General features: G+C 46.4%; 1 pseudogene across 1 annotated transcript in view; it reads left to right on the top strand.

Annotated features, from left to right (window-relative positions):
- The first annotated feature begins 717 nt into the window (after positions 1-717).
- The window catches only part of LOC307192391 (MHC class I polypeptide-related sequence B-like), a 203,631-nt pseudogene continuing 185,144 nt past the window's right edge, over positions 718-19,204 (top strand). Inside the window, exons 1-3 of the transcript in view lie at positions 718-732; positions 1,272-1,796; positions 2,027-2,313. The product of the transcript in view is annotated as an MHC class I polypeptide-related sequence B-like (transcript). The remainder of the gene's footprint in view (positions 733-1,271; positions 1,797-2,026; positions 2,314-19,204) is intronic.

The following is a 19,204-nucleotide window of genomic DNA, read 5'->3' as shown; positions in this document are numbered from 1 at the left end:
CTATTTTCATCACCAGGGGGAGCTCTGCTGCTAATGATAACTGGGCCTTGAGCACAGTGCACAGCCCCTGTGGGAGGACCTGTCCCCTGGTCTTGGCACCCATCCTCCTACCTCCGCCCCAGTGCAGGCACCTGCTCTTGGCCCTCGTTCAGTGTGGGCCTTTCCCCCAGCACTGCCCCTTCCCCACTCCTGCATCCTAAACCTCACCCTCTTGAGACCTCCACTCTCTAGGCCTCAGGTGCTGGACTCCACTTGCCCTGGTCCCTCTGCACCTACCCCCATGGCACCTTGCCCAGCTTCCACTCCTTGCCTGAGTGCCTGGGGCCATCGCCACGTTCTCATCAATCACCAGCCTCCTCCCAGGAATCACTACCCCATCCTCACCCTCAACCAGAGCACCCCTCCTCTCCTGTCTTCACCCTAACCCAAGGTCCCCCAGAGTGACCCCTGAGGCATGCTCATCCCCTGCCCCCCAATCCACCCTCACCACTGTCTCCTCTGCAGCCCCTTGCCCTTCCTCCCTCCCCAATAGGAATACTACCCTTGGTCCAACTGCCCACCTCCTTGGCCTTCATCACCCTCTCTTAGGTTCACTGACCCCAGTGGGCTCTCACTACCTCAACCATGTATCCAAAATCCAAGCCACTTGGTCAGTTGGCCTTTCCCTACAGGGGGTCTTCCCCCAGCCCTGCCCCTCCTGTGCTGGCTGCCTGACCCATGCCCTCTGTGGAGGTGTGACCTGCCCCCAACCACTCCCACCATGCAGGTCCCTCCCAACGTGCACCTTGGCTTTTCAGTTCTATTTTCTCTTGCCAACCCTCCTAATTCTCCATGACCCTTGGGCACATGGCACTGACTCAGGCCCCCAACACCCACCTCTCCCAGGGGACACTGGCAGGTCCAGCCACCTCCCCACCTGGGGCCTCACCATGCCTCTTGCACTCTGGGCCCAGACCCACTGCTTCACCTCCACCAGGGGTACTGGCCCACCTTCCACTCTCTTAGGGCCACAGCCCAGCCCCTCAGGCCCCTCTGCCTCGTGCCTCACCCTCCCTTGAGCCCACCTTGTCCATGATGAGCCTGCCCCACGGGCAGCAGCCCTCGCTCTCCATCTCACCTGACCCGCCTCTGACCAGGGATGCCTCTGATCCTGGGCCTGACACTGCCCCTCCCTCCCCTCTGACTCCACCTCCCCTCACCCTGGTCTTCCTGCCTCTCCCTTGCCCCCTGCAGGCCAGCCTCTCCCCTTGGCCTCCTGCCTGGACCCTTAGGGAGCCGGTGCCTCCCTGTCCTGGCACTTGTCCTGCTTGTTTGCCCATCTCCACCCCTCCCTCCACTCCTCAATTCCCCTCTCCTTCCCTTCTCTTTTTCTTCTTTCCCCTGTGTTGGAAAAATTCTCATTGTGGTCCCTTGTACATGTGCATGTTCTGCATCCTCAGTCCTGGAGCAGGTCAGGACAGCAGAACTTGTCTGGTAAATATTTGATGTGCACTTGTTTCCGGAAAGCTCTTTCATCTGCGGTTCCCCCTTCCCCAGGATCACACAGTCTTCATTACAACCTCACGGCGCTGTCCCGGGATGGATCTGTGCAGTCCAGCTTTTTCGCTGGGGGACACTTGGATGGCCAGGCCTTCCTGCACTATGACCGTGAGACAGGCAGGTAGAACCCCGGGGGCTGTGGGCAGAAGAGCTGGGAGCTGAGACGTGGGACACAGAGTCCAAGGACTTGACAGAGACGTGGAAGGACCTCAGAGAGCTTCTAGCAGAAATCCTGGCCCTGCAGGAGGAGAAAGGAGGTGAGAGTGGGGAGGGTCCAAGAGTGCTGGGAGGCCTTTCACTGGATTTGGGGGCAGGGGCCAGAGGATAGGGGTCTGTGAGTTCAGCAGGGGGGTGGCCATGACTCAGCAGCCCTGGGAAGACATGAGGGGAGCAGGGAGGGGGCCCTCTGGCTGGAGTTTCTCACTTGGGTGTGAGGACAGAGGGACACGGGGACTGGAGGAGTCACTGCTGGTGGGGTGGGTTGCAGGTGTGAATTCCCTCCAGGAGATCTGGGCTGTGAAATCCGAGAAGACAACCACGCCTGGGGCTTCAGGTTTCGCTACTATGATGGGGAGCTCCTCCTCTCCTGTCACCCAGAGACCCACGGATGTACAGCGCCCCAGTCCTTGGCTCGGAACTTGGCCATGGAAATGGAGAAGTCCTGGGACACAGATGGCTTTCAAAGCAAGTATTACCAGGCCCACATGCAGGGAGAGCTTTGTGGAAGACTGCGGGGCTATTTGGAATCCTGGACAGGCTTCAGGGAGAGAACAGGTACTGCTCCTGGGCCAGGGCCCTTCCTCTCCCCCAGACCCCTAGAGCCTCCCCGCCGTGACTCTGCACACGGAGACCCTCCCTGTCCTCTGGGTACATATATGCTCTGCTGGCGTGGTGTCCTGCAATTTAATGCCATCCTGAAAGCCTCCTTCTGAAAGCTGTGCCTTATCCCCAACACACATCTCTTGGTCTTTGGAATACCTACGCCATGGTCCTTAAACCTGATTGCTTATAGAACCACCTGGGGAGTTTTTACTATCCATATGTCTAGGCCATGGCCAAAACCAACTGAATCAGTATCCCTTGGGTTGAACCTAGGGCTTCATATCTTTTGAAGCCCCCTCAGCGATTCCAAATGTGCAGGCAAGCTTTAGAGTCACTGGTCTAGCCCTGCTTGAAACCTCCCGGATGGAACCAAGTGTGCCCTGCCTTGAGCCCCATCTGACCATTTTATACTCCCCACATTAGAAAATGAGCCACTTTAGGATCAGGAACTGTGTTCATTTCATCTTTGTCTCCCTGCAAATGCTTTTTTTAAAGTTGTACTCTGCCTCTCATTAGTAACCATTCCACTAAGATCCTTTTCCAATACTTTTCCTGTGGATGGAAATGTCATGCCTCGGGAAGTTTTAACAATTTCTTAGATTTCACATCATTTTTATTAATTAATTACTTTGACCATCATAATTTATTTAGCAGGTCAGGGATTGGGTCCTGTCCCATCTCAGAGAGCTTCTTTTCATTGCGAAAGGTCACAAGGGTAGTGAAAGTATAGAGGCAGATGGAACCCAGCTCTCCTGACAAGCCCTTTCCTCCAAGACCATCGTCCTTCGAAGACTTGATAGGTGTGGCAGCTCCAGCAAACGGTCTCATTCGAGTCGCAACCCCTCTCCCCCCAAAAAGACTTTTAATACTAATACTAATATGTTAGGTTTGTCTCACAGCATTTAGAGATGACTGCAATGAGAGATAAAGCCAACTACTCTTCGTGAGAGGTACGACTCCAGATTTGGGGTGCTCTCCCGGATTTGGGCGTGGCTGTCCCTCCCCCATCAAGCGTCGCAGCTAGTCTCTTGTACAAAGTATTTTCCCTGCACGCCACGCTGCCTCCAGCCTCCCCTGCTCTGCCCTATAAACTACCTGTTCTCCCTCCACTCTCCCTTTTGTACCCCTGGACTCACCGGCACACTGGCATCTTTCTCTGCGCAGACCTCTCGCACTGCTGCTGGGTCCCGAAAGGAAACCGAAAGCAGCCTGCGCGGATGCTGGCCTAACCCGAGGCGCGGCCCCGCTGCACCCTCAGAAGATCAACCAACCCCTAACTCTGGTTTAAAGGAAATAGAAGTTGTTCGTGGATATAAAAGCAGAATAAAGGCTCTTATGGGCAGGTTGGGACAGGAGTGAGCTGCATTCAGGCTTCTGGTCCTCACACTGCTCGGCAATTACATCTGCAGGCTGCGAAAATGCAGACCTGCTTGGGTCCGCGGAAATTCCGAGTCGGTAGGTCTGACGAGAGATGTGGAATTCGATTTATTTTAAACCGCCCCTGGATTGATCCTGAGTTCGGAGCTGCTTCTTCCAGCCCACCCCGCTGCGGGGCCCACCGTTAGATTCTAGGATCTAAGTACACTTCTACAGCCTCGCGTCGCCCCCAGGAAGGAAAGCGCCCGCTGCGGAACTGGCCTTTAAATCCGGTCCTTCCTGCCCGAATGAAAAGCAGAGATCCAGAAAACAAAAACAAAAAACCACCGAGGTTCTGCCGCGTTCAGGGAGGAAACTACTTTAGACCCAGTGTGACTTCCTTCAAAGACTGGGGTGACTGCCTGAAATGATACGATAACAGTGGAGCTGGGCAACGCTTCATCGTTTACAAAACGCCCGGGTGAGCATCGACTTGGGCGTCGGTACCAGACCCGTGGAGGTGAGTCAGGTGTGTTCGTGTGTTTGAATATGCAGGGGATAAGCCCTAAAGGAGAGAGTGGAAAAAGCAGGGAGGAAGGGAAGGGGGAAAGGGTTGAAGAAAGGAAAAGAGAAGAAAAAGGGAGAAAAAAGCTACGGGGAAATAAACTTTTAACGATGTACTTTTATGATTTCTAACGTTTATTTTTATTCTTTATCTAGTTCTGTCATTTATTCAAGGTTTGCTATAGCTGTTTGATCTCTCTCTGAATGCATAAATAGACGGCTATTACTGTTATTGCCGAACCACTGGAGAGTAAGTTGCGCACAGCAGGACTCCTCACCTCCAGATGTGCAGCGTGTAGCTCTTAGCAACAAGAACAAGGTGTTTTGTTTGTTTTGCTTACCTAACCAAAGTGCAGGTTCCAAAGAGGATAATATTTTGAAAATCAACTTTGAAGGGACATACTTTATATACAATTTAATGCATCTATTTGAAATGCACAGCTGGTTTGAGCTTTGGCAATTTACGCGCCCATGTCACCATTACCACAGTAAAGATGTAGAACATTTCCACTGTCCCCAAAGAAAAGCCTTGCGACATAATTCCATGCAGCCAATATAAGGAGTAAGATAGATTTTACTGTATTGCTATGAAAAGATGTGCCCAACACACTTTTAAGCTTCTCTAAAAGCTAGAGAACGTACTGAATTATAATGCCACTAACACCACTTACAAAATATATATCTTATTTATTTTAAAATTTATTTTTATTTACTTGGTTGCACCAGATCTTAGTTGCAGCATGCAAACTCTTAGTTGTGACATGTTGAATCTGGTTCCCTGACCAGGGATGGAACTCGGGCCTCCTGCATTGGGAGTTCGGAGTCTTACCCACTGGACCACCAGGGAAGTCCCCAAAATATATATTTTAAATAGATGAAACCCTGGAAGATTGCTCACCGAAGTTCTGACAGTGGTATCTCCAGGGAGTGAGATAATTCGTGGCTTAAAATTTATCTGAAATGTTGGAATCTTCTTTTAGTGTAAATTTGGATTTATATTGTGTAGGGGGTCAGGGAGTGAATATTTCCACTTAAAAATATCATGACACTAAGCCCCAAAGTCAATAAGTTGCAGATTTTTAAACACCAAAATGTTAACTAAAATCCAACACCAGAAACTGTATTTTGGGATAATCCTTCACACTTTCATAGCCCTGAATCTTTCAAAGTGCTTTGCAAAGGGATGTTTTTAGTGGAGTACACGGAATATAAACAAACATTTATGAGAGGCTCGGACTCTAATAAAAAGAAGCGCAAATCAGTGGGGACACAAGGGATCCCGTCACATTTATCCTCAACCCACGTTCCAAACCCGCGGTGCCATAGCGTCCTCCAGCCGAGAAAAGGTCGGGGCAAACCTTATTCCTCGAGCCTCGATTTGTCCTTGAGAAAAGATAAAGGCTTTCAGAGCGAGTCTGAGGAACAAGACACTGACTTCCTTTTTTTTTTTTTTTTTTGACACTGACTTTCTGATGTAAAGTTTCAAAAATGCTGGGCAATGGCAGTGTCTCCGTCAGAGCATCCAACCCATGTGGGCGATGCTCGCTCTGGCTCTCGGGTTTGCAGTGGTTCAAGGAGAGGACGCAGAGAAACTGAGAATTCCCTGGCGGTCCAGTGGTTAGGACTACAACCTCTCACTGCCGAGGGCCTGGGTTCAATCCCGGTGGGGGAAGTAAGATCCTGCAAGAAGCGCGGTGCGGCCAAAAATGGAAGGAAGGAAGGAAGGAAGGGAAGGAGGGAGGGAGGGAGAGAGGAAGGAAAGGAAGGAAGGAAGGAAGGGAGGGAGGGAGGGTTAGGATGGTGGCGGGGAGGCAAGGAAACTCAGACAATAACTGGAGAGGAAGAAAGCGTGGTAGGGAGGACCCAAAGCCTCCACACCCGTCCCTGCTCCCCTTCCTGTTGGTGTTGGAGGGGACAACGCAGTCCTGGGAGGCACAGCTGGTGCAGACACTTGGGTTGCTCCTAGCAACTTCTGATGAGCTTAAACTGGGAGGAGACTGTAACTTTTTTCCTTTGAAAAGCAGGCTCCTAAAATGGTACTGACAAAGTGGTTTGCAGGGCAGAAATAGAGACACAGATGTAGAGAACAAACGTATGGACACCAAGGGGGGAAAGTGGGGTGGGTGGTGGTGGGATGAATTGGGAGATTGGGATTGACATATATACACTAATATGTATAAAATAGATAACTAATAAGAACCTGCAGTATAAAAAATAAATGAAAAAAAATTCAATAAAAGAAAAGTAGGCACCTAATCTCCCACTCTGATGGGTTTACCAATTCATCCTGACGAAACACAAGAACAAAACAAAGTCAAATTCTGATCTTTCTGGCCAATAGAAGGTCTGCACTCTCCCCATTCCTCACTTGCTTTAGGACTCCACACAGTGAACTGCTGGGCTCCAGACCTGCTGCCCTCAGGCCAGCCCCCTCTCCTGCCAGACTCCGCCTCTCGTCCAGCTGCACTCAGCTTTGTCTCTACTCTCCTCATCCTTTTCCCTCCCCAGAACCATCCCTGAATATCTCTCACCCTTTTCAAAAGACTTCTCCTGGAGTACAAACTCCTCTGAACCGCAGGAAAAAAGAGAGGCAAAGACCACTGAGAGAAACCCTGAAGGGCACCTGTGGCTCCGCCTCTAGACATCCCATACCATCCCCTCCAGCTCTCTCTCTGTGTAAATCTCGGGTACCCAAGTTGGGAACCACTGGTGTAAATGGAGAGTCAAAATTTAGGAAACCTTCCCACCTTGGCACTACATTCAAGACTTTGGTGTTATGGTCACATGTGCCTTTATTTCTGGATATGGGACAATGGCACTCATCAGATCAGCAGACTGCAAACACCCCCCCCCCCAAAAAAAAGGCTTAAAGCACTCTGCATTCGGGAGGAGGGTGAGATGCGGTGACCCTGTGACTCCAAGTCTACAGGTCACTCCTACACAAAGGGATACTGAAAAGCGGTGCAGGACAGTCCATTCCCTCCAGGGACTGGTCAGGGAAGTCAGAGCCACTGAGGGTGGATGTCAAATTCCCTCAAAGAAATATCATTGCAAGGAAACCTTTGTCACACTTTTAAGCCCACACAAATGCTCAAATAGAACCAACATCAGAAAACCAAAATCCTAGTTCAGATGACACCACTGAAGTTGGCTCTAAGGCTTTGTGGGACCCGTTAGGTAGAAAGAACAACTCTATTTAGGGCTATAGCTCAATAGCCCCTACATCTTGGGGCCCCTAGAAAGGACACTATCTCTTCAGCAGCACACAGTGAGGTCATTTCTGAGAAAAACTGTAAAATCTCCTTGAATTCCTGAGGTTCTTACATTTACTCAATGACTTTGTAGATGTTGATTTAATCTTTGAACATCTTGGAATTAATCTGCTTTACTCTAAGTATAGAACCGGAAGCAGGAAACAAGGGACTGACCCTGAGCTATGGCCCCACCCCGTGCCTCTTTTAGGCAATAATCATAAGAGATTTTGAGCCAGTGAAATCCATGACTAGGTAAACAGTAAACTCTCCATTTCAACAAATGTTTCAGATATTCCAGCTTGCCTAGTAATGTTCTAACTTGAACCCAGTCTCAACATTTAAAATTTATATTTTTATATTGCTTTTTAAATAATTCATGTATATTACACTGAGTTTGTTGCAGTAAGCCACGTGGAATCAAGTGTGGAATTAAGATAAGTAAATAAATGTGTGGTTCTTCATTGACTTACTGCTCACGCCATCTTTAAAATGTATCAACATTAAATCCAGTCACTTCTCACAGCTCTACTGCTTCCATCCTAGAACTGTCCTCCCCACAATAGTAAACAGGCTAGCCTTCCAGGTGGGCTCCCTGCTGGCTCTCATGCCCTGCTGTCTGTTACCCACGTAACAGATGACATGAATTTTTAAACTGAGTTAGACCACATCCTCACCACCACATCCCACAGAACACTGCAGCGTCTTCCTTTCGTAGGCAGAATGAAATCCCAGTCCCTCACCACTGCCTACAAGCCCCTTATGACAGGGACCCTCTGGCCACCCTGGCCTCAGCCCACCACTGGCAGCCCGGCTCACTCATCTACTCATATGGGCCTCTGACACTGCCCAGTCCTGTCCCAGGGCTCCTGTCCCTGCTGTGACTCCCCAAGTGCACCTCCTCCCCAGAGACTCACATGGGTGCTCCCTCCTCCATTCAGGTCCAGTGTCCCAAGGTCAAGTCCTCAGAAACATCATGTCCAACAAACTCTCTGAGATATTTGCCTTGCCATTGCCACCACCAATCTTCTAGCCCAGCCATATTTTTCTCCAGAGCAATTATCACTGATAGCAGAATAATTGCTTTTGTCATCTGTATCACTGAAATATATGTTCTTTAAAACAGGAACCTTGTCTACTTGTCACCACTTGTATCTCTAGCACATAGAACAGTCCCAGTACATAGTAGGGACTCAGTAAATATGGGTTGAATATAAGCTGGCATAGTGGTTTTGAAAAGCAATTTGAAAACATGTATGACAAGCCTTAAAAATGTTCATACTGGGCTTCGCTGGTGGCGCAGTGGTTGAGAGTCCGCCTGCCGATGCAGGGGACACGGGTTCGTGCCCCGGTCCGGGAAGATCCCACATCCCGCGGAGCGGCTGGGCCCGTGGGCCATGGCCGCTGAGCCTGTGCTCCGCAGCAGGAGGCCACAATAGTGAGAGGCCCGTGTACCGCAAAAAAAAAAAAAAAACCAAAAAACTTCATACCATTTGACCCAGTAATTTCTATTCAACAAATCTATGATTTTAAAATAAAATATAGAAGGATATTTAGGTGTAAGAATTTTACTTTTTTAAATTTTTGGCCATGCCAGGTGGCTTGCAGGATCACGGTTCCCTGACCAGGGATTGAACCTGGGCCTCTGCAGTGAGAGCTCCAAATCCTAACCACCAGACCACTAGGGAACTCCCTAAGCATAAGAATATGAATCAGGGACTTCTTTGGTGGCGCAGTGGTTAAGAATCTGCCTGCCAATGCAGGGGACATGGGTTCTATCCCTGGTCCGGGAAGATCCCACATGCCATGGAGCAGCTAAGCCTGTGCACCACAACTACTGAGCCTGAGCTCTAGAGCCCACGAGCCACAACTATTGAAGCCCTTGCACCAGAGCCCGTGCTCCGCAACAAGAGAAGCCACCACAACAAGAAGCCTGCGCACTGCAACAAAGAGTAGCCCCTGCTTGCCACAACTAGAGAAAGCCCGCGCTCAGCAACAAAGACCCAACGCAGCCATAAATAAATAAATAAATAAATAAAGACTAGGTGCTTTCACTGCTGTGGCCTGAGTACGATCCCTAGTCAGGGAACTAAGACCTTACAAGCCTCACAGCGTGGCCTAAAATAAAAAGAATATTAATCAGATTTTATTTGTAATGGTAAAAAATGATACAGAAGAGCAGGTATATCTTTTTTTTTTTTGGAGATAGTATACAGCTGGTAAAAGCAGTGTTTAAGGAGAGTTTGTAATATCATATATAAAGTTGCTTACTGATAATAATAATGTTTTCAAAAACAAGATTCAAAATAATTCATAATGTATGACTACAGCTAACTACAGCTATGCAGTCCTGTATGGACAGACACATGAATACATGGGAAACAGCTGGTGGGAACTAACGGCCTGTCAAAGGGCTCACCATGATCCTCCCAGTGGAGACACCAGATGGTTTCCCATCTTTCTGCTTCTATACATTTTTTTTTTTTTTTTGCGGTACGCAGGCCCCTCATCGCTGCAGTCTCTCCTGTTGCGGAGCACAGGCTCCGGACGCCCAGGCTCAGCGGCCATGGCTCACGGGCCCAGCCGCTCCGTGGCATGTGGGATCTTCCCGGACTGGGGTATGAACCGCGTCCCCTGCATCGGCAGGCGGACCCTCAACCACTGCGCCACCAGGGAAGCCCTATACATTTTTATATGTTGTCTGTGACTGAGCAAGCTTTACTTTTTTAATAGGATAAAGTACTTATTATGAAGTATTAAAACGTGCAAAATGAAATTTTAATGAAAAAGTCCAAGTCTCCTTTCCCAACTCAGCTTGAAGCAACATCTCTGCTTTGGACTCCACAGGGCAGAAATCCCTACTGATGGTCCTCCAGAGGGAAGAAATGAACTCTTCCTCCACAATCCTTGATCCATTCTTGGGTTTGGGAGTTGGCTGAGCAATAAAGGCAACACTAAGAATACCATCAATTATAGGTTACTGATTGTTATGTAATTTTAATCTCACCACACCTGAGAAAGTAGCATGGATTCTTTCATCTTCACAGCTTGAGAATCTGAGTCCCTGATGTACTGAATGTGTGGCCTGGATTCTCCAAAAAATGTTGGCCTTGAAACTTAAATGACACTGGACCTCCTGGGAAGCCCACCTGGGCACCACCTGGGTGACAGATGAGTGGGTCACTCTGTCACTGAGTGTGGGTCCTAGCATTTCTGGAGCTGTCTGTAGTTTTTCTCCTGAAGACTCCTACACATGCTAAAACGATGTTTTCCCTCCCCTCTTCCCACATCAAGCAGGCTTCTATTTACAGATGTAAAGATAACTTCCCTAATGTTACGACCAACAAGTGCTCTCCCCCCCACAACCCCAAGTGACTGATCCCAACTGGATAATCTAAATTTCACTGAACTTACCCTCAGGGTTGCCATTGAGCGTGTGGATCCAAGACACAAGTTATCTGGAGATTTGGGCTTGGCTGATCCGGAAAGCAGTCCTGAAAGGTAATGTTCTACTAGATGGGCTTTGGAGAGGGGAAGGAAATGCCTGGTGAGAGGAGAAGACAGATGAGAAGATTCCAAAAGCAAACCTCAGTGAGCTCTGTGTTCCAACTAAAGGGTTTGGAAAATCTCCCAGCCATTCTTGGCTTGTAGTTTCCTGTTTCAATTCCCTATGTCTATGAGAGACCATATCGGATAAACCAGACCTCACCTGACTGACCCTGGAACCCCACTCTCACCGCGGTGATCCAGTGTTTGATTGCCTTGGGGTCACAGGAATGGCAGACAGACAGGTAGGGACCAGACGTGGAGGTCAGAGAGGGTGATCCAGAGGCAGTGCTCTATGGTCAGCACCTGGGGCTGCTGCAGCCCCCCAGACTGGCTCCTACACCCTCAGGGCCTTCCTCACCCCTCAGCACGTTGACCTCCAGGCCTTCCTCCACCATACCTTGGCTGTTTGGGCCTATGATGTGACAGAGGGGCTCTGATCACACTTTCTGATCCAAAGATAGGGTGACATAGTCTGACAGGCATGGGCAAACTTGAAGGATAACAGAATGGGCCAATAATGAGAGCCCTGAAGTGTTGGTAAATGGCTTCAATCAGATGTCCTAGGTGAAACTCCAAAGTGATTGATCTTCTAATTATTGAGACCTTGAGCCCACATGGACACTAGAGGGCGTCCTGAGATTGCTGAAACTACAAGTGTTGTGTCCAACCACCAAAAAAATGCCTTGTAGATTGGGCTTTCCTGCTTAAATCAAGATTTGGTCAGTAATAATAATAATAATAAAATAAAATTTTAAAATGGGAATTCCCTGGTGGTCCAGTGGTTAAGACTTGGCGCTTTCACTGCTGTGGGCCCAGTTTCGATCCCTGGTCAGGGAACTAAGATCCTGCAAGCCATGCGACGCGGCCAAAAAAACAATAATAAAAAAGTCGGTTTCTTGACCAAACAACTTGCATTTGTTAACTAATCATGCCTTTATTTTACCTTTTGATGATTGAAAGATATGTAAAGAAAGTAAATGCAGGGACTTCCCTGGTGGTGCAGTGGTTACAAATCTGCCTGCAGCTGCAGGGGAGATGAGTTTGATCCCTGGTCCGGGAAGATCCCACATGCCGCGGAGCAACTAAGGCCGTGGGCCACAACTACTGAGCCTGCTCTCTAGAGGCTGCGAGCCACAACTACTGAGCCCTCACGCCACAACTACTGAAGCCCGCGTGCCTAGAGCCTGTGTTCCACAACAAGAGAAGCCACCGCAACCAAGTATTAATTCATTAAAAAAAAAAAAATCTTCCTATGTCCTTTTTTTTTTTTTTTTTTTTTTTAACCTCACCATGAGGATGTGGGATCTTAGTTCCCTGACCAGGGATCAAATTCCTGCCCCCTACAGTGGGAGCTCAGAGTCTTAACCACTGGACCCCCAGGGAAGTCCCTTTTTTTTTTTTAATTCTTATGGTACTTTATTGTATAGATATGCAATGCTTTTCTTTTTTTTGAATGTTTGAATTTTATTTTATTTATTTTTTTATACAGCATGTTCTTATTAGTTATTTTATACATAATAGTGTATCTATGTCCCCTGCACAGCATCGAAGACCCAACGCAGCCAAATAAATAAATTAATCAAAAAATAATTAATTAAAAAATAAAAATTTGCACAGAGATTGCCATATTGTCCTTCATAAAAACATTACCAATTTACAATCCAATCTGCAATATATTTGAGTACCAATTTTGGCACGATTATTTTTTAAACTATGAAAATATGTAGAGATACATATTTGGGAGCCATCTGTGTATAGATGATATTTAAAATCCTGTGACTGGGTGAAACTAGAGCGATTGGGAAAGCGGTAAGAACAGAATAAGCAGTCCAGTTAAAGCTCTTAAACATGTCAAAATTTACAGCAAAAGGAGGCGGCAAAGGAGATTGAGAAGGAGCAGCCGGGGTGGTAAGAAGAAAACTAGAACTGAGTGTCGCAGGGCGCATGGGGGGTGGGTGGGCAGAGCATATATATATATATTAATACAATCACTTCGGAGAACAATTTGGCATCTCGTAGTAAAGAAGTGCAATAATTCCACTCCTACAAACATATCCTAGCGGGACACACAAGGGACCAAGGAGAGATACCCAAAAATGTTCACTGCAGGCAGCCATGTCTGTGATAAAAACAAACTAAAAGTCAATGAAGAGGAAAAAGAGAGAGAAATTGTAGCATATTCGTACCATGGCTACTATCCAGGAATGAAAACAAATGAACTATTTGTATAAACGTGGATTCATCTCATATACAATGTTAAATGAAAAAGTATGCTACAGAATGATACATTTAGCAAGAAACAATTTATACAGCCTTAAAACATACCTAACAAGAGGATTTTAAAAATCCTTAGTAAGAAAAGCATGCACCAAATTCAAGACACACACACACACACACACACACACACCCCAAGCCATGCCAGGAAAATGTTAATTGAAACACATGCCTATCAAAACCACGCAAAATGAAGACTGTCTGCATATGTTTCTACTGTTTACTATGTATACCACATATAGCAAATGATATTAAAAAGTTACAAATCGACAAACCTGCACGGTGCCTCCATAAGGCTTTCTTATAATTCTCTATTCTTTTCTTCCAACTAGAACTACTTTGTAAAAGCTTTGTGAAGTAAATCCAGAACTGAGCAAAATAAATAAAAAGAAAGAGTTGTCAAGTATGGGGAAAGCTGCTGAGAGGTAAAGAAAGATGAGGACATAGACATCTCCATTAGGATTAACAGTACTATGTTAGTGACCTTGACCAGAAGAGACTTCCTTGAGAATGTGAGCAGAAGCCAGAATGAAGTGAATAGAACCAAGAAAGAAGGATGAAGGAAGGACCACAGGCACAAATAGGTCTTGGGTGTCAAACTCTTGGCGGGGGTGGGGGGGCAGGTGGACTGGGAGGCAGGGCTGCATTCTGAGCATTCTTTGAATCCAAAGCTTAGGGAAAGCGAATTAACATTTATGAAGCTCTTTCCACAATCTTCAGAGGGATCTTCTGAAATAGCTTTCACAACCTGAAGAATGAATTCTCCAATAGCTCCTGGGTCCCTCAGAGAAATTAAGTACTTTGGCCTACTTTCTGAATACAAAGACAATAATGTGAAGTTCCTGTGGGGTAGAACCTCACAATCTGGGCCATTATTCTCAATAATGTGTGAAAAATCAGTAGATTTTGCTTTCCAGAAGAATTTTTTTTTCTTTTAAAAAGAAACTCCTTTGTTAGAATGTTTGCAATACATGTATCCGACAAAGGATTTGTATCCAGAGTATATAAACAACTGCTATGACTTGATAATAAAAAGACAAACAACAACAACAACAAAACTGAGTAAAAGACTTAAATAGGCACTTTACAAAGGGAAGATACATGAATGGACAACACATATATGAAAAAGTTCTCAGCATCAGTCGGGAAAATACAAAGTCAAAACTTTGAAACCACAGTTAGAAATCACTACACCCATCAGAAAAGCTAACAGTAAAAAGATTAATAACCATAAATGTTGGCAAGGATGTGGAACAACCCAAACTCTTATCCATTGCCTATAGGAATATAAAATAATTACTTTGGAAATTAGTTTTGGATCTTCAAATAAAGTAAAACAACAAGAAATCTATGACCAGCATGTACATTCCTTGGTATTTACTCAAGAGAAATCAAGATAGGGCTTCCCTGGTGGCGCAGTGGTTAAGAATCTGCCTGCCAATGCAGGGGACACGGGTTCAAGCCCTGGTCCAGGAAGATCCCGTATGCCATGGAGCAACTAAGCCCGTGCGCCACAACTACTGAGCCTGTGCTCTAGAGCCCACGTGCCACAGCTACTGAAACCTGTGCACCTAGAGCCTGTGCTCCGCAACAAGAGAAGCCACTGCAATGAGAAGCCTGTGCACCTCAACAAAGAGTAGCCCCCGGTCGCCGCAACTAGAGAAAGCCTGAGCACAGCAACGAAGATCTAATGCAGCCAAAAATAAATAAATTAAATAAATAAATATATTTTTTTAAAAAAAAAGAGAAATCAAGATATATGTCTATAGAAACCATGTACAAGAATGTTAGTAGTTGCTTTACTTGTAGTAGCCAAAAACTGAGAATACCCTCAAATAGCCAAAAACTGTGGCCCAATCTTCAATGGAATACTGCTCAGCAATTAAAATGAAGAACTACTGATACATACAACAACATGGATGGATCACATTGATATTATGCCAAAGGCAAAAAGCCAGACACAGAGAAGACCATACTCTGTGAGTGCATTTGTATCAAGTTTTAAAACAGGCAAAACTACTCTGTGGTGATAGTCACCAGATCAGTGGATGCTTTTGGTTGGGGAAGGGGGACTAAACGAAAGGGAGTAAAGGGAACGTTCTAGGGTGAAGGGAACATTCTATATTTTGATAGGGGTGTGGGTGACATGGCTGCATATCTTTGTTAAATTTCATCGATTGATTCACTAAAGTTCTGTTCATTTCACTATATGTACATCATACCTCAATTTAAAAATGTTTCTAACAAAAAAAATGTTAATGTTTTTGTTTTGTTTCCTTTGCATGGTATGCGGGATCTTACTTCCCTCACCAGGGATCAAACCCGGCCCCTGGCAGTGGACACGAGGAGTCCTAACCACTGGACCACCAGGGAATTCCCCAAAATTGTTAATATTAATAATAAAAATAAGATAATTGAAGGCAAGATGTATGAAGACATCTACCACAGCACTGTAAAGGTAAAAACTGGAAACCACAAAAAATCCATCAGTAGGGGGCTGGTTAATTCAATACAAATACAATGGAATTCTCCATTTTTGTGTCTTCTTTAGCTTCTTCAGAAGGTGACTTGGTATTATTGTGTATCTTTTAAAACATTTGTCTACCTTCCTTCAACTGTAGACTCTTTGAAGGTAGGGACCACTTCAAGTTTTAACAGTCTGAAAGTCAAATATTCTGCCCTGTTATTCCTATAAAGATATGAATAATCTAATCAAACGATTCTCTCCTGAGCTCATTAAGAGCTCCTGCTCTTCGGACCCCTCCCACACCCTGTTTCAATCTACCAAATACCATCTCGTGGGGCTGAAGCCCCAGAGAGAGGGAGGAGGCTGCACAAACAGCCTTTTCAGGACAGATTCATGACTGATGACATGAGACACCTGACAAGCACCCAAACTAGGCTAGAGAGAAGAGGGACAGAAAGAGCTCAAAACCCCTGCGGTCTGGCACCTCCACACTTTGTCTAAGAGAAGAGAGTAAAACAAACACACCACAGCCACAGGATAATGAGATAAGATCCTACATATCTGCAAGCCAACATTTTGTGACTCGTATGATTTCAGGAAAGAGAGATTGGTGTGGCCACAGGAAGCATTAAGGGTTTGGGGGGCAGAGGCTGGGATGGAGGGGGGAATAGCTTGCTTCTTTGTAGCATAGGTACTCTTTGCCAGGAACTTTAGATAGAATCTCCTTTAATCTTCACAATGTTCCTGTGAAGAGGAACCTTCCATTTCAGACATCTATACCTGAGAGTCCAGAGCTTAACTAATCAGTCTACAACATCACCTGGGAGCAAAGCTGGATGGATACCCAGGACTCCAGCCTCCAAGCCTGCCCTGTTTCCATTATCTCTTCTCAGGACCCCAAAGCAGGGGGAAGAATTTGAATGGGTGGTGAGACTGGGGATAATGCATCAGCTGGATCTGCACTAAAACAGTGGAGAAGCATCCCTCCCTCCCCTCCCCCATGCCTTCCTCAAACAATTGAAATCATCCCCTCTGATTTACCCAGCACCCCTTCCTCTCCCTCTCTCCACAATGGCTAGAGTTGGGGAGGAAGGAAGAAGAAATTGCTTTTGCCCTTCATGGACCCTTCTTCTCCTGGGGTCTCTGCCTTTCCACCTTTTCCCTTTTCCCACAGCAGCCCATTCGCTTCACAACTGAGTGCCTATTGAGTGCCAAGAGCTGTCCTTGTCTCTGGGGATAAGAAAATGAGTAAGACAGCTCCTGCTCTCAAAGAGTTTACTGTCTGGGGGGAACGCAGGCACTAGAGAAGATTGTAATATTCTCCTTCTGTGTTAAAATTAGGTGTCATCCTCATCCTTGGAGGGAGGACAGGGGTACTTCAGGGAAGGTGACCTGGATGCAGCTGACACATAGGGTATGACAGGTTCCAGAACTCTCTACTGGAATTCATATCTGCACACAGGTAAATAATGTCTTTCTGACTGAATTCCTTTCAGTCTTCCTGAAAGATGAGCAAGCTCATTCCAGAACAAGGCAGGCGGGTGGGGTGAAGAGACCACTCCCCAAGGACACAGGCCCAAGATGTTTGGGTACCACTGGTCACCACTGCCCACCCACACTTCTCCTAGGTCCAGCCTTCTTCCAAACCTCTCACAGCCCTTGACTACATTCCATGGTGTTCCGCATGGGTACCACGGCCATAGCCAGCCTCAGAACCTGACTACTGAGAAACCAAGCAGCACTGATCCCGGCTGAATTAATAGGGAAGCTGAAGTCTCTTTGAGGCAGAGATAAACTTGGCAGTTCAGCCTCATTAAAATCTTTAATTACAATTCCAAATGGTCTGCAAAGCCATGAAAGGTCACTCAACTGATTAGCCATAACATCTACAGCTGATGAAGATACAGGGACAGGGGCATTCTTGAGAATGGAAACTGTGGGGACTGGAAACTGCTTCCATTGTTTGTGAACATAATCTGACAATGTAAAGGAAAATACCTGCCACCCCCTGACCCAGCAGTCCAAGGTGGGGAATATCTCCTATGGAGGTAGCAGCTTAAGAACATGTAAGGATGTTTATTGTAGCTTTATTTGTTGTGCTGAACTGGAAACAACTCAAATGTCCATCCAGTGAAAGACTAGGTAAATTGTGACGCGTCCATATCATGGACTATTATGCAGTTATTAAAAAGAAGGAGTTTAGGGCTTCCCTGGTGGCGTGGTGTTTAGGAGTCCGCCTGCCGATGCAGGGGACACGGGTTCGTGCCCCGGTCCGGGAAGATCCCACATGCCGCGGAGCGGCTGGGCCCGTGAGCCATGGCCACTGAGCCTGCGCGTCCGGAGCCTGTGCTCCGCAACGGGAGAGGCCACAGCAGAGAGAAGCCCGCGTACCTCAAAAAAAAAAAAAAAAAAAAAAGAAGGCGTTTAATCTATATGTACAGAGGGATGTCTGTGAGTTGCAGACTATTATGAACAGCATTATCCCATCCCTGTAAAAGCAAAAAATAAAACCCTCAAATATGTGGACATCTGCTTGTATGGTCATTAATGAAACATCTGGACGGGTTACACGGCAGACTGTTAATGTGGTTATACCTCTTGGTGGTGGAAACAGAATACATTTGTTAACTTTTCGTTTATAAATTTTTGGAGCGTTTACCTATAACAAGAAGCACATATTACTTTTATACTTTAAATTTTATATTGAACACATACAAAAGTTTCTTTGTGACGGTTGCACAGCAATGTGGATGTACTTAATGCCACTGAATGGTACACTTATAAATGGTTAAAATGGTATATTTTATGTTGTGTGTATTTTACCACAATTTGAAACAAAACCAGAAGAACACCGATGCATCTTCAAATGCTCCAGTAACTGAGAATGGAAGCTGGGGCTAGTCAGAGGTTAGGAAATCAGACATGAAAGTAGATTTAAAATTTTTTTTTAAATTTTGTGTTTATTTTTTGGCTGCATTGGGTCTTCGTTGCTGCCTGTGGACTTTCTCTAGCTGTGGCGAGTGCGAGCTACTCTTCGTTGCAGTGCCGGGCTTCTCATTGTGGTGGCTTTTCTTGTTGTGGAGCACGGGCCCTAGAGCGCCCGGGCTTCAGTAGCTGTGGTGTGTGGGCTCAGTAGTCGTTGCTCCCGGGCTCTAGAGCACAAGCTCAGTAGTTGCGGTGCACGGGCTTAGTTGCTCCGAGGCAGGTGGGATCTTCCCAGACCAGGGATCGAAACTGTGGCCCCTGCATTGGCAGGCAGATTCTTAACCACTGCAGTACCAGGGACGTCCCGAAAGTAGATTTTTAAAAGCATAATATTTAACTGGTGAAGAGAAGTCTGAGCATAAAAATAGTCATAATCCCATGGTGACCGAGGAAGAAC

This window comes from Stenella coeruleoalba (genome assembly GCF_951394435.1).
Source record: "Stenella coeruleoalba genome assembly, chromosome: 10".
Lineage (NCBI taxonomy): Eukaryota > Metazoa > Chordata > Mammalia > Artiodactyla > Delphinidae > Stenella > Stenella coeruleoalba.
This window is presented reverse-complemented; position numbering and strand designations above follow the sequence as displayed.